The sequence below is a fragment of the Falco naumanni genome, chromosome 3, assembly GCF_017639655.2.
Source record: "Falco naumanni isolate bFalNau1 chromosome 3, bFalNau1.pat, whole genome shotgun sequence".
Lineage (NCBI taxonomy): Eukaryota > Metazoa > Chordata > Aves > Falconiformes > Falconidae > Falco > Falco naumanni.
Window position 1 is genome coordinate 1,218,824 of NC_054056.1, and position 23,963 is coordinate 1,242,786.

Below are 23,963 nucleotides of genomic sequence, written 5' to 3' on the forward strand. Positions count from 1 at the left end.
GGTGGGGGGGTGAGACGGGGAGGGCGGGGAGCCTGAGGTTTGCATACATTTCAAGCCTCAGCCGAAATACAAAGTGCTTTTTGTGAACGCAAGAGAAAAGGACGTGAAGCAGGCAGAAGAGGAGGAGGAAGAGCAGGGGAAGGATGCCTCAATACAAAAAAGCTTAGCCTGATAAAATATTTAGGACGGGCTCACACATCAGAATATTAATGCTCTGCATTCCTTGTGCTTGCACTCTGTTGATCTTCATTCTCCAGTGACCTTGTTTACAGTATCTGAATTTGCAGTCTGCATTTTAATAAGGCCCTGAGAGAAGGTCTGAGACACAGCGTCTCACTAAACCAACTTCAAAACCCTCCTCCAACTGGTTGAAATTCTGGAGGATGGGATCTGGCTCCGGGGTGCCTGGTGCCTCACACCCACTGAGGGCAGACCCTCCGGAGAGCCGGCCGCTTCCCACCCTGGGTCAGCCACCACCACCTTGGGCTGGGAAAGTGGGGCAGCATGGAGGGACTCCACTGTGCAATTAATTAATTTTCCTTCCCATCTTGCTCAAAGGCCGGGTGGAAGCTTGGCCTCCTCCACACCACGCCAGCAACCCCCGTTCAATGGCTGGATCCCTTCCTCTTCCTCCTGCCATCACCAGGTGACCCACGGGAGATCGACCAGCTGCTCCCCACGAGCTCTGCCAGCTAGCACAGAGCTAAGCAGCTGGAAGTGATCAGGAGCCACGGTCCCCTCGGCAGGCACAGGAGAGGTCTGGAGGCGGCTGCTGTCTCCGGCAGCCACCGGGAGAGTGAAGCGTGTTCCCACACCTGAATTGCCTAATGGGCTGTGAAGGGGTCTCAGCAGGCAGAGCCCAGGCTCGGGGGGGATGTGGGGGAGAGATCGTGCAGTCAGCGTGTTTGTCACATCTGTTGGCTGCTTCCACGGAGATGCTGTCGAAGATGGGAGCGTGCAGGAGGGCAGGGAGAGCTGGGGAGCTTTCCCTGGGGATGTGCCAGCATCCAGCTCTGCTTGCTCACAGACTGCTAGGATCCGACCTGCCTCAGCCAAGCTCTGGATGTAAGACTGCGATGGCACGAGGCCCGTCCTGCTCTGGTCCTTGTCCACCCAGCAGAGGGTGGTGGCTGCCCATGGACATGCTGGTTGTGCAGCTCAGGGCTGGTTGGTGCTGGAGATGTGGGAGGACATGCTGGGCTGTGCATGGGACTCCCCGGGACTGGTGGTGTCCTGTGCAGTAAGGCAGCAGCTGGCAGCTCCTGCAAAGCCTTGCCGTCCCCAGGGACAGCCCTGCCCTGTTTGTCTATGGTGCAACATGCTGCGAGGTTGGTGCAGTGCCCAGGCACAGCACAGCGGGCATGCTGGCACCACAGCACTGGGTGGGAGCAGAAAAATAAGAACAGAGCATCTGGGAGTTTTAGAACAACCCCCTTGAAAGCAGATACTGGAAATGAGCTTAATGCCAGTCACACCCTTTCAAATATCCTGATCCAAACCATTTAGAGGGTGGTGGAGACCCTACCCCAATCCCATCCCGCTCCTATCTGTTCTCACATTTAGAAGACTCAGGAATGCCCCGTGATTTGAAAAAAACATCATCCCTCCTAACCACCCACACCACCTTTCCTTCTCACCCTCACCAAGGACCGGTTCCATGCTGTACCATGCCTGGTGTGTCCTTGTGGTGCCACAGTCAGGGGACTACACACAGGAGCATCCTAGAAAGACACCCCAGGGCATGCTGCAGCATGGCCAGTGTGCCAGGAGCCAGGAGGTCCAGCTTGGCTTTATATTGGCACAGCGCTTTGCATGTTTTTGCTCTGACATAAATGAATGAATCCTCCAAGAGATTGTGGGAGGGAAGGGTGTATGGTTTTTTTCTGGTTTACAGATGTGAAGATACAATACGTAGTCACTGGCAAAGCAAAGATAAGAACTTGGAGTAGCTTCCTTCCAGCCCTACCTCTCCCACTGCGATAATGCCTCAGCATCCTCAGGGCCATGCAGCTGGCTGGGTGTTTCTGTTCCTGCACAGCACTCTCCAGGCTCCTGAAGGAGACCTTCACTGCTTCGTTCCTGCTTTCCCCTGGGAAAAGCTCATCAAGCCTCTCCCCTTTGACTCCTCACAGAGAAACAGCTAAGGGCAATGCATCATCTTGCCTGAGGAGTCATACGGCCCTGTGGCACCCAGGGTCCTCTCTTGGGGGGACAAGGATGAGCTCCACTGCCTGGTGCTCCTCCCCCCTGCAAAAACGGATGACACTGTGTGGGTTTGGGAGGGCTCTGAGGGCTATGCTGGAGCTCTGTGATGGCCAGCAAAGCAGGGAAAATGTGCACCTCCACCTCAGGACATAGTCATTGCCCTGACAGAGGTTCAGAGATTATGCTCAAGAGCAGCATGGGAAGTATCCTCCTCCCAAGTGACCTTTTTCCCTTCTCTGAAGAGCTCCAGGCACAGAAGTGTATCGTGTACCAGTCTCTCCTCAGCACATCCTCAGCTTGCTTGGCTTTGTGCGCAGCACAAGCACAGGCTCGTGAAGTTTGGCCCTGCAGCTTTCTGCTTCCTAGACAGCCGCTTACTCCCCTCCTGCCACTTGCCTTTTTGGGATTCCAGAATTTAATTTGAATTTCAAAATATTACAAGAGGGTTCTTGTGCATTCACTTGTTTTTCTGGCAACAATTTCCCCCAGTACCATCCTTGCCACTGACTTCTGCACACATGGCTGTAAGTGACCTTCCCAGCAGATGCCAAGAGCTGAGCTGGGTGTCCGTCATGGTCAGCAGAGACCTGACCAGTTCAACCACTGACACTTAGAGTATGGCTCAGGACCCATTTCCCCTTGTGTTGTATAGCACACAGTGCTGGGAGGCTCAGATCTCTCTTGATTTAATGCAGATAACAATACACGCACTGGAGCAGGTAAGGCATTGTTTGGATGGGGTTTGGCGATCCAAGCAGAGGGAAGGTGTGGTGAAAGCAGTTACTGTGCTCTGAGCCTCCATAACAGCTCAAGCCCACGCAACCTGCAGTGGTCACTGGTGTTTTGCAGAGGAGCCAGAAGTGCAGCTGGGATCTATATCCAGTGCACTGCAGACTCAGAGGCAAATTCCCTCTGTCATTGCTTCTGTGCATCAGTTATGCTACAAACTGAGAAATGTTCAAAAGGCAGCAGAGTAAACCTTAGCACTTCTAAACTACATTTTTAGAAGCCCCACAAGGACTGAGACCCACAGTCAGGCTGGGGATGGACCGAGAAAACCCATCCAGTCCCAGCTTTGAGATGACTGGAAAAAATGATAGAGCTTTGCAAAGCTCAAGGCTGACTTTGTTTGCCAGTTCAGAGTCTCTGGCACAGTCTCGGTCTCTGTTTCCAGCTTGGCTGTGCACCATCAGAAAGGCCAAAATGTGGCTACTCATTAAAGAAAAGTCCAATTCTCCCTACGCTCAGTAGCTTGGCTTTCAAAACAGCAGGCTGACAACATCAAAATCCCAGGAAGGTGGGATCCACCGGGAAAAGCCAGAGACAGCGCACAGTGAGATTCAGCATCCTCTGAGGCTGGGCTATGCAACCAGCCTGCAGCATCCCGCACCAGCCCCACTGAGCTTGCTGCTCCTGGTAGAAGGGTCTCTGCTCTGAGCAGTTTCCACTGTGACCACCACTTTCTCCAAAGAAGAGATGTCATTTGGAAGAGCAGGATGAGGCCACTGAGTACCTGGGCTTTGGGTGCAGGGATGTGGAGGGGGAGGTTGATGTGTTGCTGGAGCCTGTGCAGGACCTTGAGCACAAAGGTGTCCAGGGAGGGGCTGCGGAGTCCTGCGGGGATTCCCAGGCTCCCTGCGCATCTGCTGAGCTCTGGGAAGCATTTTTGGGGCACAGAAGTGCAATCTCCAGAGAAAGAGGTTCAGATATTAGGGTAAGGGTTGGCCACTGCCTGGGATGCCAGGTGTGTAAGGGATGACTGCTGGCAGCTGGTTCCCGTGGCTGCGGACAAGCAGCAGAAACCCTAGGTGGCAGGCAGGCAGCAGGGAGGGGGAGTGCTCCCCTTGACCCTCCAGCACCAGCACAGCACCAGGTGTTAGGAACAAAACCCCAAAAGCAAAGAGTTCCCCAAACTGTCACTCTGGGGACACTGGCCATACCCTAAGGCAGATTCAGACCTGGAATGGGAATGGGAAAGAGGCATGGGGCAAGTCCTGGCTGAGCCTCTGCCTCTGTATGGACTGCTCCAGGCCACCTGGGAGGATGAGTTTTGGGATACTTCTTCCTCCTGCCACAAGGAAGGATGTGCCCCACCTCCTGCCCGATATGCTCAGTGCATGCAAAGGTGTGTAGAGAAGGTGGTCCCCAGTTGAGACATGCTGAGCCCCAGTGCAAGAAACGCAAGGAGAGAGCCATTTCCATAGGGAGCCTGGAGAAATCATTGGGAAACAGCACCTTTGCTGCCTGCTGCGGGCTTATCCCTGAGGCAGAAACCCCATGTAGTGAGTGCACTTGGACCCAGTGTGGCTCTGCGCACGCTGGTTCCCTCACGACAGCTCTCCAACTCACTCTCCTCCTCGCCCCACTCCCCTGGAGCTGGCAGAGCCCTGGGTGAGGGATGGTGGTGATTTATTTCGGAACATTTCTTGCCTGTTGAAAGCCTGACCTCAGATATGGAGAGACGACGTGGGGAAGATGTACGAGTGTCTCTCAGCAAAAGTGCATCAGAGAAATTGAGCATGAGCTGCCATCAATCTGCCCAGGTTCAGCGGCCCCGCGCAACAGCGAGGGAGATGGGGACTGGGAGGGATTCTGCGAAGGTCACCTGGGAGCTGACTCAGCCTCCGCTCCCTGCTCCTGCCATCCATCACGCCCGCTGGGGAAGAGGCAGAGAGCAGAGGCTGGAGGCAATCTCCTTCTCATCCCTCATCCATTCCCCTTTACAGCTTCATTTAGGCGACTGAAACGACACACAGGCACAAATGTCACTGGGGGCATGGTCAGCGATGATCTTTCGGTGGCTGTAACAAGCCCTGACAGGCTCCACTGGGAGAGCCATCGCCCCAGCCAAGCCTCCTGCCCTGGGGGCCCCAAGGCCTGGAACAAGGACAAGATGGATAGAGACACAGGGACAGAGGTGACAGGCAGGATTTTTCCCTCTCAGTGGCTCCAGCTAGTACAGCACCGGCATTTGGATAACCTGTAGAATCTCCCCTAAAACTAGTGAAGACTAGAAAAGGGTTGAGCTCTTCCCAGCAGCCGCTGGAGTCGTGAGAATCTGAGCAGCACTGTTTTGCCCATGGGGAAAATACCACAACATGTATTTGCTTCACCAAACGTCTGCAAACTGACTTCAGCATCCTGCCCGCAGGGGTATGTTGTATCATATGTATGTATATATTATACATATATATTTATATATATATATATATTAGACATATATGTGTGTGTGTTGTGCCATATATATGTATATATGATATATATATAACCCAGGAAGTCCAGCCTCTACAGGGAACGCATACTGCCTCCCTGAGCCTGTGCTGCTGGCTCGGGCTCAGGCTGGGCTCAGGAGAGCAGGTCAGCAGGGCTTAGGCAAGGGACTCCCTGGGAAACATGTCTCCAGACCAGCGTGAAAATTGTGCAAAAGGCTCAGGTATGCTTAGATGTGGCCACGAGCGTTGGTGGGTGCGTGGGGGTGACTGTGTGATGCTTTCTGCAGAACATCTGAACCTCCTTCTGGAAAAGCTTGTCAGAGGGTGGCCTGGAGAACCAGCATCCGAGTTCAAACCTCCATCTGTTTTTTTGCTGATCCATAGCATTCTTGCTAATTCCTGCTCAGGATCGTATTTCTATACGTTGCGGTTAAACACATGTTACCTGCCTGCCCAGATGCGCACCAGTCCAGCAGTTCCCATTCGGCTGCCTGCACTCCTGCTCCATGTACCTGCACTGATTTACAGAGACGCCCCCAGCAGAGCTGCTTGGAATACACAAGCAGGGAAACGAGGCTGGATCCAAACGCAAGTGCCACAACCACCATGCCAATAAATGTTTTTTGATTTTGACTTTCTGCAGAGAGCTGGCCCTGACGTTAACGAATGGATGGCTTCTCTATAGGAAGAAATGCACCTTCCTTGATTTCTAGATCTAAACAGAGGACCCCATAAACAGGTGCTAAACTAAAAACCACCGGTAAAGTCCATGTAATGCTGCATTCTTAGACCAGTAAAGTCCATGCAATGCTCTAGAACACCAGTGTGCTCCCCCAGTGTTGTACCCCAGTAAGCTGTAGTATCTCACAGCCCGGTATGCAGCCAGTACCCCATCCTGTATCCCAGTTCCCAGCAGTGCCGTGTGTGAAAGGAGCAGCAGAGATCTCGGCACCAAGGAGACAAGAAGCTCAGTCTCCCACCTAGCCTGGATTCAAGCTGCTCACCTGGTTGCAGCAAACTTAAAAGACTTTTTTCTGCATGTGATTAGGGACAATTAACAGTATGGCCCATCATAAGACTTCCAGAGCTCCTCAGCCTAACTTAGAGGGTACATCCCATTTTCTGGAAGGACCTGGCCTTGTCTGAGCATGAATCTCACAGACTTTTAATGAGTGTCTTCAGAAAAGTGCAAAACAATACATCTGCAAAACGCATTTGGTGATTTCTGTCAAGTGCCTCTCTACAGCGTCAGGCACATTAATACTTCTGTGAATCTGGCCCTAGATTACCTTAATATCTTTGCAGATTGGAAGCTGTGAGAGTAATTGATTCTTCACTTCATTAGTTAAACTGAAAGAAGAATTAAGAGTTACTGAGGATATGACAAACTGGTTGACCAAACACCACTTCTTATGTGAACAGGTAAGCTTATTTACCTTTTCTTTTTATCAAATGTGAATGATTTTGAGAAGAAAACACTAGGATTTAAAAATGGGAAATCAAAACCTCATTATTTTTTAGAATGTCCTGTTGCTAAAATGATTCAAATTTTCTGTTACTTTATGGAATTTTGAAAACAGATTCAGTCACAGCAAAACTTTCTTTTTTTCTTTTTTTTTTTTTTTCTGGTGACTAAACTATTCAGCCAAAAGAAGCTGTATGAGTGCCAAGGTAAAGCCAAGAGGCCCTTAATTCACATAGGACCTTTGAAAATGTTTACTTTTGGGTTTGTTCTGTGTTCCAAAGCACTGGTGATTAACACAGCAATTCCTCCAGGGTCAGGCCAGGAGCACATTGCCTTGGCAGCATCCAGCCCTTAGCCTGGAGGAGGGTCCTGTCACCAGGAGGTTAAGTGGAGGGAAAGGTGTCCGGCAGGACAGAGGAGAACATTGCATTTTCCAGGGACTTTAGCACATGGGACTGAGGGACCTGAGCTAGGAGCAGGAGCAGAAGGGGAGGGAAGGCTCTCATGCTGTGGGTGTGCATCCCATGCAGAGCAGAAATGTGCTGCTGAAGAGACAGCCCCAGAAGGGTGATGCAAGGCAGGTGGAGACAGGTCACGCAGTGACATGAGAGGTGTGGATGCACCTCCTCAGTGCCCGCTCTCACCCACTGCGTGTCAGCTTCCCACATGCAATTTCCAGTGTAATTAGTCTTTGTGCTCCTACACATCCTCTGTGGAGGAGGGTTCCTCTCCCTTGGCATGGATGTCTGTGTTAGATTTCAAAGTCAGAAATGAAGCTGAGTATCCTCTCTGCAGACAGTGGAGAGACATCAGGACCTCCAAAGGGCAACGTGCTCCTCCAGTGCCTGCTGGAAGAGGTGCTGAGAAATGCCCTGGAGGCACCAGCTCCTCTCTGCTGATTGCAACAGGAGAGGAGAGAGCTTGAACCCACCTGAGCTTTCAAGGCCATCTTTTCCAGGCAGGGACATGCACGCCACCCACCTCTGGTCTGGCAGCCAGGTGCCGCAGCCAGGGTGGTCTCGGCCGTGGGGATCCCAGCTCCCCTCTGTGCTGAGCACAACACCACTCTCCCGGAGCACCGCCAGCTCCTGGGGCTGTGAGGCAGATTGAGCTGTTTGTTTTGCCTTGTCTGTCTCTTTATGCATCCTCAAGTCCCTAGTGACTCTGACAGCAGCTTCCAACACTGAAGGCATCCCTGTTTTCATATATCTGTTAAATAAAATGTCAGCAGGTGACAACACATGCTTCATTGGTGCTGTTCTGTAATTTAACAGAGTTAAGAATGGATCATAGCCTGACGCCACATTTAGATTCAGGAACTAGTTTCAATTTTGGCACTATTTGACACAGACCCACTGCATTGCATCATCCAACATGCAGTGACAACTTCTCCATACCCAGGCTTCATTTTACACTGGTTAAATCCATGTTGGATAAACTCTCAGCTCTTGTAGAACAGCATCCATTCAGGTGTACCTTGCCTAGCAAAGATGGGTTGGTTGGGTATGGTTACCTGACTAGCAGTAGTGTCACCTAGTAAATCTGGCCCCAGGAAAGCAAGAATGAGCAAGTGTTGGTGGGTTTTACCAGTATCTTTCTCCAAAGGCTTGTTTTCCCTTTCCACGAAACCCAGATACATTGCTGGCAAAAGCCATCACAGCCTTCTCGGTGCCAATGTTCATTTGAGACTGGTGTAATACAATGCAGTCTTTTCTCTTAGGTGTTTTAGTTTAAAAACAGCATTAATATAACTGTTACGCAGAACCTGAACTATTAACTAAGGATTTTTCCTGTGCTGGGACCAGGAAGTGGGCACGTGCTGTACAAGCCACTCAGCAACAGCTGAAGACCTGTTTGCGGGGTCTCATCCAAAGCAGCAGCACCGTCAATCAGAGTCCATGTTTTGGGGAGAGTAGACAGATTTTTTCCTATCAAAGTGACATGTACAAAACCTATCCCTGGCCCTTGCTCCCCCGAAATCTGCCTAATGCTCTGGAAGATCCCCACAGCCCGTGGTTGTCTCCAGGTGAGCATTCAATTTATAAATGTTGCATTTTGTAGCTGAAATAAAAAAATAATCTGTGCATTCTGTGTGGGGAGTGTTTGACACCATCCTCTAGCAATCCTTGCTTGCAGCTGACACTGCTCATCATGATTAAATATGAAGTTTTTAATACCAGTTACCATGGCCATGAACTTCATTTCTATTGTGGTGTAATCACATCTTTTCTTTTGTTCATTCTGCAACACAAGAGCTGCTGGACTCCTGACTGGCTGCCTGGTGGTAAGTGAACTGCCCTGATATTCCCTTTGAAAACAAGCAGAGATGACCCTTTTTTACATTTATCATTATAGTATTGTGGGTCTGTGAAGTATCAATTAGCTGTGTTGATTTTTCAGCTCTTTAAACCATCACGCAACCACAGCGGTGAGGGGCTTAACCCAGCTATCACCCGCATCCTCTGTGGTGTTAATTTATTTCCAAACAGGTAATTTGCAGAACAGGAGCTGGCATTTTGACTTGCTTATCTCTAATGCGGTAGCTGGATTTGCTCTGACTCTTTCTAAAACTTCTGCATACCCTGGCCACACATTCTGCTCGTTCTCCACAGATGAAAACATCAGTTATGCCAGCCTTGGTGCCATCAGGAATTGTTGCGAAATTCTGGCAAAAGCTAGTGGCAAACAATTGCCTAAATACACAGTGACTTACAACAGGCATGCTGAAGGTGTAATAAAGCCTTCTCTTTTTCAAACAGCCCTTCCCAGGATCTTATTGGTGCAGTATGAACAGAGGAGCATTAATCATCAGCCATTTCTCTCCGAAAGTCTTCTCTGCAGGTCATGGGAAATGTCCCCTTGTGACATACTCAGTTAATTAATTTGTGTCTATATGCACGAGAATAATTGAGTCTTTCCCCCGGCTCCTATTATGGCGTTTAGAAGGTACCTTCACTCTGTCAGTCTGGCTGTGTATGCAGGGCTAAGCAGAGCAGTAAGCCCACCTTCGCCTCTGCTGTGGGTGGGGGGAATTCGGGGATAGCTTTGGACTGCACGCTTGTGTGGGTGATACCCCCCAGTCTGTCTCACACCCAGACCTGTGAGCTCTGGGTCCATCGTGTGCAGTGGATGCTCGCTGTGACCTCCCCTCCCGAGCACCATGCATCCTCTGGCAGCGCTGGCCTGCGCTGGCTGCCTTGCTCTCCTTGGTGAACTCAAATTGATTTCTCAAGGGTTCATTCTGGGTCTGGAGTGGTCTGTCCCAATGGTGTGTCCCAGCTGCCCATCACAGCCTGGCATCCCATCAAGGACCCATTTATGATCCCCAAAATTACAGAACTCAGGCTGGGTTAGTCACAGGCTCCTCTCTGCATTCACCTCCTTTTTGTGTTCTTTGTGACAAACACCTCTTTCAGACATTCATTATCACATGAAGTGCAGCTCTCTGCAGGAGCCAATGCTGCAGTTTCACAATCTCCTCTGCTCAAGTTCACGAACACTATTAAAACCATCAAGTGCTTCAGAGCCAGCTATTGTCAGAAAACAGGGTTACCTCCCAAGTGCCTCCCTTTTGGCTGGCAGACAGAGCAAAGCACTGTTTAACCTTGTCCAGGTGCCCTCTGCCTTTCTGGAGGGCTTTAGCTCTGAGGGGCTGTTGACTTGACTCACCCATTCAGCGTTCTTGGCTCATTTTATTCCTGGCACCATGGCCAAGCTCCAGGGAGGTCAAGTCCCTGCTCGCATTGATTCGTGCCCTGTAGCACAACCCTTTAAGCAACACAACAGCTCATTCCAGTGCTGCACAGTTGCAGAGGTCCCCACTTGGGCTGTGTGGATGGACCCTTTGCTCCATCACGTTCCGTGTCCCTCAGCCATTTCACAAAGGAGACAAATGGAGCCAGGTGCTTTGGTGACTTCTCTATGAACAAACACGACAAAAGGAAGCAACTGCTTTGCTCTTCCCTAAGACAAGTCTGCACTGCAAGAGAAGACATACTGAGATGGGCTTGGGATGTCCCACAACAGGGGAAGCTGCACACCTGACACCTGGCTCTGCCGGGGACTGCCTGCCTCCTAACCCTCTGTGTTTCCATAGCTGTCACTGCAATCCAGCCTCCAGCCCAGCTCTTCTGAGCAGACAGAGGCTGTGTGCATCCAGCCCGTCAAACTGTCACCATCTCAGAGTGACAGACACTTTACAAGCTGTGAGACAGACAGGGCTCAGCACCCTGCCTTCTGAACCAGGAGCTCAGGGCGTTGCAGGCAGGAAGATGAGCTCAGCTTATACTGGAGTTGAAACCAGGCCAGGAATTAGCATGCAGACCAGCTGCCCTCTTCACTCACTGGAGCACACACCACAGACCCAGGGCTGCAGATTGTCCTGGGAGGCTCCCTTGACTTCTGCAGTGAGGACATGTCCACAGGCAGGTCCAAAGAACTGCTGTCCCAGCAAAGCCACGCTGAAACTCCTTTTCTTAACTGAGCTATCCAGCACTTCCATGGCTTCAGGTCAGAAACATGGCTGTAGCTGGTTCTGCCTCTCCCTTTGCCTTCCCAGGTGAGCTGCTCTGTAACAGGTCAAGGTGGCTCAGTCGATCGGGCAATGCTGCACTTTGCACCTGCAGAAATATTTCAGGGGCAACACCAGAAAATAAGGGTGTGAAAGGAAAGCATTGCAGAGCAAACCTCCTGCTTTGAACATCCTGGAGTTGTTCATCCTCTAGAAAGGAAAAGAGATCATGAAAACACTTCAAAGAAAATCCTCCAACAGAAAAGATGAGCTGGTGTGGAACTGCAGTGGAAGCTCAGGCATCCCCAGACATGGGAGTTCCTGAGCATCATGAGTGTTTCCCTACATCGCAGCCACTGACTGTGGGAATCACACGCTGTGCTGGATAATAAAGCACAGGGCAGCTTGGCATGGTCACCTCTGCACCATGTGGGATGTACTCAGCATTACAGCCAGCATTACCCCTTGAACCATATCGGAGTGCAACTATACTGCTGGGTGAGAAGAAAATTCATTAAAATACATTCCTCTGAAGGAATAGCACTGATATTAAGAGTCTATCAATAATGATTCACTAGGCCATGATAGCAATGAAATTGCAGTGATAAAGGGTGACAAAATATTGTAAGATATGTGCATTGAGGTTGCGGAGCAAATTATCTGATCTGAGAAGCAACATGTTACGATGCGCATGAAACCATCTGCTGCCCACAGTGAAGGCTTAGAAAGACATGGGGAATACACTGTGCTGGTGAAACAAGGATTTTAGCTGGGGGCTATTCCCTCGGGATGGGGGCTGACCACAGCACAGTGCTCGCACAGTACCTCCCACAGGAGATCTTGCTCTGGCCATATCCCCAGATTTCACTGCAACACATGCAATTAATCATTAATGACTGGTGATGAAGAGTAATACTCCTTCCTTCCAAATGCCCTGATGTGGAGTCACTTACTGTCCAAAGCACTTCTCTGGGGACGTCCCTGACTGTCAGCAGTTGGACTTTGGGTTCCTCCTGTCATTCACAGAGCAGGCTCCAGGCACAAGCATGCAATTGCCTGTGGCAGCAGCCAGGCAAACCCCCACTGCCCAGCTGACAGCTTTCCTTATGCCACAGCCCTGAAGAGCTGGACTGGCTGCTAAAGAGATGCCCAGCTATGTAAGATGGGATTGGGGGTTGCAGGAGGAACTAGTCCCAGTCTCCACATCCTCCCCACAAACTCCCTCTCACCTTTCTCCAGGCTGGGACACCCCATTCCCCCTTAGAGAGAGCAATATGCAGTGTTGCTGATGCTGCTGAGGAGCCCTGAGCTAGCTCTGGCTGCACGCCAAGCTCTGCTACAAGGCAGCAGCAGAACAGCAATGCAGATGTGCTGGGGGGGGCTCTCTGACTGGGAATCCCCTGCCCCCCAAGCATACCCCATCCCAGTAAACCCCTTTTCCCAGCCTCCCAGTCCCTGCTGCTGAGCCCCATGCCCCTGCACAGCAGCCCGGTGCCTGCTGCTCGCTGCCTGTTACCATCAAGCCCCTGAGCCTTTCCCTTGGTGCTTGCTCTGGATTGATGGGGCTTAGGATTGCAAGCAGTAAAAAGATGGTGCGGAAACTGCAGAGCATAAAAGCTGCCCCATAAAGAGCTAAGGATTCTTCTTTTCCTTCTTGTAACCTGCAAAATATCTAGTAAATCCCAGCACGCACTCCCAGTGCAGCACGGAGACCTAATCCAAACAGCCCAGGAATATCCCGTGATTAGGTGCCCGTTATGAGTCATGGTTTTAGTGAGGCCCAGTGGAAGCTCATCTCTAACTTGCTCACAGTTTATGCGATTTGACTCGGGGGGAATCTCCCACACTTGAAATAAAGCCACCTGTCCGTAAGTCGTTGCTCTGTTTATTCCGCAGCACTAAGGGGATATGCTGATGTTCCAGTCAGGCTAAACATGTCAGCCTAATGCTGGCACAGGAAACCAAGGGGGAGATGGGGAAGGAGAGTGCACCAGGAACCACGCTGCTTTCTCCTTCCCCTAATGGATTCAATAATCGACTGGCAGTGGGAGCGAAAGTGCTCTGGCCAAGCAGCGCGTGGAGCAGGCTGCTCCCCTGCCAGCACGCTGTGAGGAGGGGAGCAGGCAGCTCCCGAGAGGTACGGGCAGAGCCAGCGGCTGAAGGACAGAGCAGCCTTGAGTTGCTCAGGGATGCCATGGGAGACCTGGGGGCCTGTGTGGGTTGGATGAAGGGGGGCACTTCATCTTCTGCCTCTTCTGCCCACAGGGAAGATGTGCCACAGGGGTTTGCTGCAATTCTGCCTGCTGGGGCCATACCCTGCCTTGCTGATGCTCATCCTGCCTTACCACTGCCAAATCACCAGCACCTCGTGGAGCTGGGAGGGAGGATGGGAGATGCCAGGGTGTGTTGCCATCCTCCACACAGCTCTGAAAAATGGTGGCTGCTCAGGATGCAGAGAAATGGACAATCCTTGGCGAAGGCAGCCATGGAAAGCAACCTCTGAACTGAGGAGCCATGCCCCCTCTCCCCTGATCCCCCTTACATAAATCATCTGCTGAGGTCACTGCTGTCCTCAGCTCCTCCATGGTGGCTCCTGGAGGGCCTCGATGACATGATTATCCCTCCTTAGCAGAGTATTTTCAAAGCTCAAGGAGGGCTTTACTCACTAATCTGGCATTCAGTGCAGATAATAGGCTTTGAGTCAAAGCCCTCCTGGAGTCTATTTTAAGGTGGTTTTGTGGTGTGTTGCCTGTCATAGCAAGAGCCATCCTGTTGCAGTGCTCCCAGGACACCCTGCCATGGCATGGTCACTCTTACCCATTGTTCCCTGCTGGACAAGCTCCTTCTCGTGTCCATGTGCCTTTGCCCTGGGATGTGTGAGCTGAAGCAGAGTGCAGCCGATGGATGCCGTCCCCATCCCCGTCTCCTACAACTGCCCAGCCTTGCTGGTCTTCTGCCTTCCCCTTTCTGGAAGCTTGAAGGGTGTCTCCTTCCCCTGGGTCTCTCCAGCAAGGGGATGGAGGTGGGCAGGGCTGGAGCGAGGTGTTTGCCCAGCATCTTTGGATGCAAGGGGTCACTCTGGCAGGGTTGCCCTGCTCCGATCCTGTGAGGTGGCCTGGGCTAAGGGGTCCTACACTTCTGTCCAGGAGTTTCTTTAGTAGCTGGGCAGTAGCTGAGGCCATTTTGGAAGGACAGGCTCCCTCCAGGGACAGCTCAGGACATACAGTAGCCCAATGCCACCAGCATGGTGCCTGCACAGTGATCCAGAGCAAAGGGAGCCCACTTGTGCTGGCATCCACAAATGCTAGGGATGTGGAGACCCTCCTCTCCCCCATGACACCCTCCAGCCTTTTTGTGCTCCTGTTCCCCCTTCCACAGCTCCACATACCCCTGCTTCGCTTTTCAGATTCACAACTTATTTCATGTCACAACACAAAGCTGGAGGGAAAGGCCAAAGCCAGGGGGCATCTCCAAGGTGAGTGATGCAGCAGATGCACCCCACAGCTCACACAACGCTCGGCTCCCGAAAGGCTGCAGAATCCAGATTTCCCAGCCTGTCCAAGTGAAGCCAATGCATTAGCAGCAGCGTGTGGGAGCCCGGAGCCAGCTCGGCACCAGGAGGAAGGATGACTAATGTGCTGTTTCTGCTCAGCTGGGAGCCAGGGTGGGAATTCATAAGACAGGCGCCTTGTGCCAGCCTCCCAATTAGGGACAGCCTCACCCCAGTCCCAGCCTGAGTGTGACAGCTCCTGCAGCCCCAGAGGTGCCGCGGCCACGGGTGCCATAGTCAGGCAGCCAGGAGGGAGCATGTCTGGGCTGGGGTGAATGCCAGACTTGCTGCATGCACAGGCACCACGTGGGACCACGTCTCTGATGGTGCCGGGAGGGTATTGGCAGGAAAGCTGCCGCAGGCTTTGCCTCTCCATCGGGCATCTGCCTCTGATCCACCGTGCCTCTGCCAAGGGGGCAGGAGGGAGAAAGCACCATGGTTCAGCAGCACATCACCAGTTTGTGGCACAAGCACTGGTGCTGGGAAGGCAAGGATGGGCTGGGCTGCTAAAAGGGGTGGCAGAGCCACATGTGTCTCCAGGGCTCTGTGGTCCAGCCCAGCATGCACCGGCAGAGCCACTGGGATTTGTGAACTGGAATAGCATGAAATGATGCTGAAAATCCGGGTTAATCTGAACTGGCTCCAGAGGCCAGCTCTCCGAGAGCTGCCTCTTTATCTCCAGTGTGAATCTAAATCCACAGCAGGCTTAACTTGGGTCTTGGCAGCTTTACATCGCCTCTGATTAGTTCACATCACCTCCTTTACAGCTTCTTGACCCTCTGTTGGGGAGGCTGTCTCCATATTTCAATATTTTATATTTACACAACAAAGAAACCATCCTCAGGAGTCCCCAGGAAGGGAAGCTCCTGAAAACATCACCCAGCATCCTGCCTCCCTATGGACCAGTATCTGGAAGATGTCATCCAGCATCCTCTGACAACCAGAATATCACATGGGGTGGGACAACATCCTGCACCCCTGAACCCATGCCTAAATCTGACCCAGCCATGTGGAGCTGGCACCAGCTGGGCTGCTGTCTGATGGGTGGTGACCCTTGTCAGGAGCCGGCAGCCAAACCATCTCCCATGGGACCGGCAGTGCTGGGAACATGGGTGTACCCTGGTGAGGCAAGTATGATAACAAAAAGGCATTTGAGGACATTGCCCTCTGGCCAGGACATCAGTGAAAATGAGGCTTGTGGTTGTGACCCACCACTGTAGATCCTGGAGGAGAATCAGCCCCAACATACAACCAGAAATACCCAGGACAAGCAGGAGCACAGAGAGGTGTGTGTGCCCCAGGGACTCTCCTCTCAGCGGGCAGAGTCCCCCATGAGCTGGGAGCTGGGACTTCCCCACAGGTCTGGGCTGCTGAGTTCACAGGGCAGATAGCTGCAAGTCATGAGGGTGCAGGGGATGGAAAGACCTACCATTGTCACTGTTATTAGCAAGCAGAAAGATGAGGACGGGAATAGGGTGCATGGCACCTTTCTTACAAACGGGAATTTTGGGTGGTGATTCCTGGTTTTCAGCTCTCCAGAGCCCCTGCTCATCCTTCTCCTCCCTCCTGTCTCATTTCCATTGGCAGCATCAATTGGCAAGTTTCCCCATGCGAGCAGATACCCTTGACCAGTACCTGCCACCCTCACCCTCCCCTTCTTGCCTTTCTTCTGCCTCCTCCCTGGCTGTATCCCCTTGGCACCAAGGCTGGCAGGGACAACGGTTGGGCTATCAGAGGCCCTATAACCTGCACTCATGCTACCGGCGGGTGCAGAAACAGGGGCACATGTGAACAGAGCCCTTGCAAAGAGTCAGGGACCTTCCTTTGAGATAAAAACTCTTCCTTTTTCCCATTTGCATGTTAACCTTACAGCTCCAGGTCCCAAGGAAGCCAGCTGGGACAGGGATATGGTGAACTCTTTGCTCAGCCATACTGAGTATCACTGCTATCTGTCAGACAGCTGGTAAGATCAGTCCTCCTAGGACACCCAAGCACCCAAAGGCGTGCCTCGGATTTCTCAGCAGACAAAGTGGTCCCAGCTTCCCCACTCTGGGTTCCTCTGCAAGACCCTGGGGGGTCTGTGGGATGAGAAGGGATCCTTCCACAGGGCACTGCTTTGCTTGGCAAAGAAAAAAGAAGGAAAAAGAAGAGAGGAGTAATGCTCAAGTAGCTTCACCAGAGAACACAACAGAGCACTGACAGAGTTCAGGCTGCCGTGGATGATCAGAAGCCCTTTTTACTGGCCTCAGCTGAGGAGTAGTACTGAGAAAAGTCTGAAGGTTTGCACCAAATGCCAGTGGCTCCTGGATGGGGCCAAAAAGCAGAGATTGTGTCTACTGCTGGAATAGAAAGTATAGGTCCATAGATGTTGGCTGAGAAAAAAAAGCTAACGTAGCTGTGCTAAATCATTTCTACTGTCTTCACTCTGAGGTCCCCAGCTGACTGTGCTGGACCATCCCTGCTGTAGCAGAGGTTCATAATACACTGTAATTAAGTGGGCACAAGTCTAATCAGTCTGCAGCAGCACAGAGACTTGGACAAATGCATTGCTAGTCCCTGGTATCCTCCCTCTAGCAGGGACAGGCTGTGTGTTAAATTACGGCAAAGCACCAGCCAAGCACAGGTTGTCACCTGGTGACTTTGTCCCGTGCAAAGGCAACTGCTCCAGCTGAAAACGACGGGCTCAGCAGTGTGTGCACAGGGCAGCCCCCAAGCACGTCATGCTGGACAGGAGGAGCAGCCAGCGGCTCCTCCAGAGCCCAGCAAGGGGACGAGGGGATCCAGCTCTGGGCTTGGCCCAAGGATCTGAGACAAGGAATGTCCACAGAAAAGCAAGATGACAGCACCCCCAAGAAGCAAACATGCAGTGGCAGCACTGCTTTTCCCAGGGAGCCCCAAACTGGTGACATACTGGTAACAAGTTCAGCTGGTAGGATGCTGCAAGTATCTGTAACTCTGTGTTACAGCTGAAATAGTTCCTAAAGTGCTCTTGTTCTTCCAGGTAGATGGAGGATACTGGGCTCTGTCCCTGTCCTGCACTGCTCAAACAAGGAGTGCAGGCAGGCTGCAAGTCACCGTCCCGTAAAACAGAGCTCCTACCACCTTTCTGCACCGAGAGCGCCTGCAGCAAGGCTTGGGTGCAGGGCACCGTGACGGCACTGGTCCTGCCCCCAGCTCGCTGCCCCTTCCCACCTCCAGTAAGAGCCAGGGCAGCAGAGGGGTTAAGAGAGTCTGTATTCTCCACCATCAATCCATCCTGCAAATCTGACGGCCCCATCTCTTCAACGGGCCCAGATTGATTTCTTGACTGGGAGCAATGAGCAGCTTCACATGAAAAATGAGGCTTTGCGCCGTCAATAGAAGTTCTAATTACAACTTAAATCCAGGACATTCTTTACAGCGCAGACCAGATTTACAGCGGCTTGCAGGTGGGCGTGCAGCCCTTTCTAATTAAAAGCAGCACGCATTGCAGATTGCTTCAGACGGCCCATTTCCAGCTACCAGCACCACAAGGGCACAGACAGCTTCTGGCATTGAGCTTGCAAGGGAGGTACCAGGCACCCCAAGGGCACACAGCACCACTCGCTTTGGAGGAGTGGGGGAAGGATAGAGAGCTCCAGTTTCCTCCTTTTTTTATCTGTTCTGCTGCTGACTAGGTTGCCCACACTGGGTGCTGGGCCTTGGCTGAAGAGCCCCGGGTGCCAGCACTGTCCCTCTCAGCCCACCCCATTCCTCCATTTCACATTCTGTGTCACTGCGAAGGGCAGAAGTGCTGGGTGTGACGGGGCGATCCAGCAAGCTGGGGGGCATGTGCTGGAACATCATGGGAAACAGCCTGAGAGGAGGCTGGTGACCCCAGAGGACCATTCAGGGACCCAGTGTGCCAGAGCCTGGTGTGAGGATGCTCTGTCACCAGGAGCTGGGGCAGGGTAGGATCCCAAGGTGATGGCCAGGGCGTTTTCTAGCTCTGCTGTCAAGGCACTCTGAGGCTTTGCACAGCCTGTGCTCACCTGTGCCCCAGTCTCTCCATACCTGAATTAAGAGAAACGTCCTGAACAGGGCTGGAGAATCAGAGGGCTTTAGAAAGGCAGAGGGAAGGTGTCTGGTTAACTGGGCATTACCAGGGGAGCTCCGTCAGAAGGAGGTCATGTGTCTCAAGCCTGGATGTCTTGCACGCCTACGCAAGTGCTGCTGTGGGGGAAGCCTCACTAGCTGGGACCAGGCTCTTTCTGGGGAAAGCCTGTCCTTCTGCACAGTGAGACCTCACGGCTGGTGCTCCACCTCCTCCACCCCTCTGGGCACTGCCCATCACGGCTCTGCACTGCGGCGTGACGGTGTTCTGCAGGAGGCTGTTCTCTGCTGCGCTGCAGGGCTGTTGAGCAGAGTGCTGCAGCCCATCGGCCCAGGGTGTGCAAGGGGGCAGGATCCCTCTGCTAGACCCTGCTGGCTGCTGCACCAAGACCCTGAGCTTGTTCCGAGGGGTATGGGCGTCTCAGAGTAGTGTTTCCCAAGAAAGCCCCAAAAGGTGCTAGAGTTACAGGAAGCCAGAGGCGGAAAATGTTTAGCAAGTCTCCATCACCCGTGATCCTGGCTCCCCGGGCAATGCTGTGTGTCCCAAATGGCTTCCACTAGAAATGTGGCTGCCTCGGCAGTGGGAAGTAGCTCAAATCCTCACAGAGGGCACTGGTGTTAGGGTATGAGCTCCTTCTAGTGGATGTCAGGATCCAGTATGACCAGAGACATTGCCATTGTAGTGATGGGGACAAACTGGCACCATCCCACGTGTATCTCAGCTCCCACTGGCTCCCACTGCTGTGTGGTGGGCAGACAGAGCACTGCCTCAGCCATCTCTCTAGCCTGAGCAGTTCAGCCAGCCCTTACTGTTTCCTCTGGTGCTTACAGCATCCTTGCTCCCAGCTCTGCTCGTAGTGGAGTGGAGAAGAGCCTTCTGAGCCATTCCTTCTTCAGCACAGGATTTGCAGAGCTGAGGTGGGTTACAGTGAGCAGGGAGAGCAGATTTCATAGGGCTGCAAGTTAAATTACTCTTGCTGTGAGCTGTTGCTTTTAAGAAAAGAAAATCCCTCCACAGAAGGGCTGCTGCAGGCTAGTGGTGATGAAAAGTGCAGTGTATTGGGGCTCTCCAGAAATCATCCCTGCTCCTCCTGCAGCCTGAAGAGGTGGAGCTGCGTTTAGAGTCCAGAAGGTCAGTGGTGAGACTAATTCTCCAGAGCTTTTTCCACTGGGAGCTTGGAGAAGCAGAGAGGTGATGCTGGAAGTTGCTATCCAAGGAGCCTGTCGGTGTCCTGGATCAAAGCCTGTGACTGCTGGCTGATAGCAGAGGGCAGGACAGGGTATCTGCCCAGTGAACAATAGCAGCCAACTGCCACTGGGACTGAAGGGGCAGGCTGCTGCGGTATCCTGCAAGAAAAGCCACCATCAGCCAGGAGACAAATTTATAGCCAACAGACGGTGGGATGTGACCCTGCAAGTAGCCTGCCAGCTCAAGGGAGGTCACAGATGCCTGCGAAATGTGAGAGATAGGAACTCTGTGTTAGGATGAGCCAGAAACTGGCCTTGTGACTCAGCCAGTCTGGACCCAACCTCACCACAAACAGCTGCAGAGGGCCAGGGCATCCTGGATGAAGGCAGAACCTCAGGATCCTTCCTCCTTGGTCTTTCAAATTTCCTGCCTAAAATGAGATAAAATAGGCTATGTCATCCAGTCCCTGATGTGGGTGAGCAGCTACCAAGCCCAGATGTGACCAGCCCCATCCTGACACGTCTGCTACAATTTATCAAAGCTGACGAGAATATCAGCAAAGTTTATCCATGTGGTCCCAGTCACTCCCACGCAGATCGGGAGTGTCCTGTTGCACTGAACCCGTTAGGATGTGAACAGACCACGGGCTGTGCATCATTGAACTAGGCAGACTAAGGGAGAGGCCCTCAAAGCTGATGTGCCTCAAACCTGTCTATTATTTCTCTTAAGAGCTACTGGCACAACAGGAAAAATGGAAGGTGGGACCATTTGCTGATGAAAGATGTCGAATTTCTGCAGCCCTCAGGGTCAAGGGGTCATGGGAGGTGCTCAGGCACAGACTTTCAGGCTCTGCAGAAGATCAGGGCTGGTCTTTGCACCACCAGAACTGGGAAAAGTTCTGTCCAGCTCTTGGCCTTGGCCACATCCCATTGGGCTGTCATCCCTTGCGGTGAAGGAGGTGGAAGGCTGGTTCTTTAAGATTCAAATGAAATTTCTGTTGGCTGTAAGAGCTGCACCAAAACACATCCACATCCTTGCAAGACTTCAGCCCTAAAATGGAGGAGTCTCTCAGGTCAGCATCTTCAGAGGTTTTGGCCTCTGTCCAGGACCTTGAAGCAGATGCTCTCCATGTTTGGACTCAATCTGCAAGGAGAGCTATTGGAGAAGATTTGGCACATATCTGGTACAGAGAATACCTTGAGAACCTCAGACATGAGGCCATAGGTGACAGTATCATCTGCAGTTCTCATGAAGCAGAGCTATGTTTTTACAAAAAGTTTCTGTCATTCAAAACAGTATATTTTTTCTGTGCTAACCTACCTCCCATATTTCTGCTTTTGTTGCTCTGCTGTGGAGCGACCCGTGCTCGGATCAGGGTTTGGATGCACCCTTCAGCAACCTCCCCAGGCAGTAACTGCCTGTCAAACAGAGCATCAGAGAAACAAGCCCCCTTCCCAGGGAAGTATTGCAAGGAGCTCTTGTAGGTGGATGAAGCGACCTTTTGGCGGACTCCGGGCAGCCTTCAGACAACAGCCTTTGCGAGACTTTGTGATAAGAGTGAGAGGATACTTTGCAGCTGACAAACACATCAGGTGCAATTTCAATGGGGCAAGGGACCCTGAAGATAAAATGCAGTTTTTTGAAAAAATCATTTTTATCTTGGATTCATTGTGCTCCCCGTCTCCCAGCTGAAATCATCCCCATGCTGGGCTATGCAGAAGGCTGATAAGGAGGCAGAGAATAGGAGCTGGTTTCCTGCACTCAGCAGACAACGCCTGCACCTCCCTCTGCCTCTGCTTTTATGTAGTTTGGAAGTGCTCTGAAACTGCTGGGCACAGACACTTCTGAAGCAGCAGCAACTTTGCACGGCGCGTTTGTTTTATGTCTGAACTGTACATACAGCAGTGAATAGAGCTCATAAAAGATGGATGTATTCTTGTTCTTTTTGCTGGTTTTGATTTATTATTTACTTCACTTTTTTCAACTCTTCCGAAGTGCTGTAAATCATCTAAATCATTTTTCTCCTCTGCTTGGCTAGTTTCGGGGAGCTGAAGCGAGATTATGGTGCCTAGCTCCTCTGCGTTGCAGGGTTTGCTGTAGGTTTTTCAGGAAGAGAGAGAGAATCAGGAAATTTGAGCTCTTATGTCTCCTCAAAGCACCTTGGAAAGACTTAAAGGTCTTCTTCCGCCTGCTCACTGCATTTCCAGAGGCGATATTGTTCAGCCTTTGCTCAGATACGTGAGCACTTGCCTGAGCAGTCCTGTCCTGGCTGTGGATGGCTCACACGAACATTCTCCCCACCAGCACAAGGAGGGTTTGCATAAGCTGCTCCTCATGCCACTGGGTCCTTGCAGGTCAGGAGGACCATTGCCCCAGGGCTTCAACGGGAACACAGATGGGACTCTGGGCCTGGGGACTCCACAGATGTGGTGACATTTTTCAGCACAGGGACACAGGTCTGCTGGAGGGGAGCAGCTCTGAAGGCTGGGTGTGAAAGGTGCAGAGGGTTTTGCTTGGGGCTGGCTAATGCCTGGGCAGTGCGGTGAGACAGGCTCTCTTGGGCTGAAGTTCAAAGCCAAGATACTCCGGCACCCGGGGCTTCTCCAGCGATGCCTCCCTGGCCTCATTCATGCTGAGAGCAACCGGGCAGGAGCTTCAGCACCCAGAAAAAGAAAGTCTGTGTTCACGGGGGGAACAGACCCCAGAGAACAGATTTTCCTTTGCACGGTATAATGCTGTTAGAGGAGCGTAGCACCCTTCATGCACTCAATTCAGTCTGATGTGAACCCATGCCACACTGCTGAATGGAATTCATCAGAAACCCAAGACAAAGAGACTTCTGCGAGAGCCAGAGCCTTGCTCCTCCAGCCTCCCCTTGCTCCTCCCAGCTGCTTGTCCTGCCAGCTCCTAGCAGCATGGGCACAGGAGGTAGGAGTCCATTCACAGTCCCTCTGAAGGAGGATTGGAATGACCCCGTTTACCCTGGATCTAAAGGGTTTTAGTCTGTGGTGTCCCCTGGACTCAGGAAACGTCCACTGAGCAGGGAATAAAGGCAGCAGTTCAGACCCTGGGGAAGCACGGGATGGTCCTGCCTGTGGAAAGATGAGGACGCACACAGCAGAGCCCTGGAAGCAGAGAGGGGTCCTGCAGAAGCAGTGGACGGGGCAGAGGAGAGCGGTGATCCCTCCATCCCTTTCCCACAGGGGCTGTGGGACAGGGCAGGATCAAAGGGCCCTTCTCACCTCCACACACTTACAGGAAGACCCAGGCAGTGTGTCCCCACAGCCGAGAGCACGCCAGGCTGCTTTCGGCCTTGCAGGCTGCAGTCAGGGGCTCTTTCTCCTTCCTGTCACTTTGTGTCTTTTTTTTTCCAAGAGGAATTCAGCTGTAGGGGGAGAAAATGAGCCGGCTGCTAATGAAAGGGCAGCTGCTGCTCTGTGTCAGGCGTGTGAGACCCTACTGGGAGCTCAGCTGGACACAGTGGGTGGCTGGACACCGTTTATTTTTACATTACAGCTATTTTCCTCTCACCCTGTCTGCTCTGTGCTTTTATTTCTGAAACAGTTCATCCCCTGTCAGATGGACATTGATGCAGGATGTGAGCACAAACCTTCCCGGTAAAGGCTAATTTTCAGATAAAAACTGATGGGGGTGGGGGGTGGGTCCTGGCTCAGCATCCGTTAGCATCAATGGCACAGCTGTCCTTGATGAATGGTGCTACCTGCCTTTGCCTGGTTCTCACCAACACTGCGGCAAGCAGA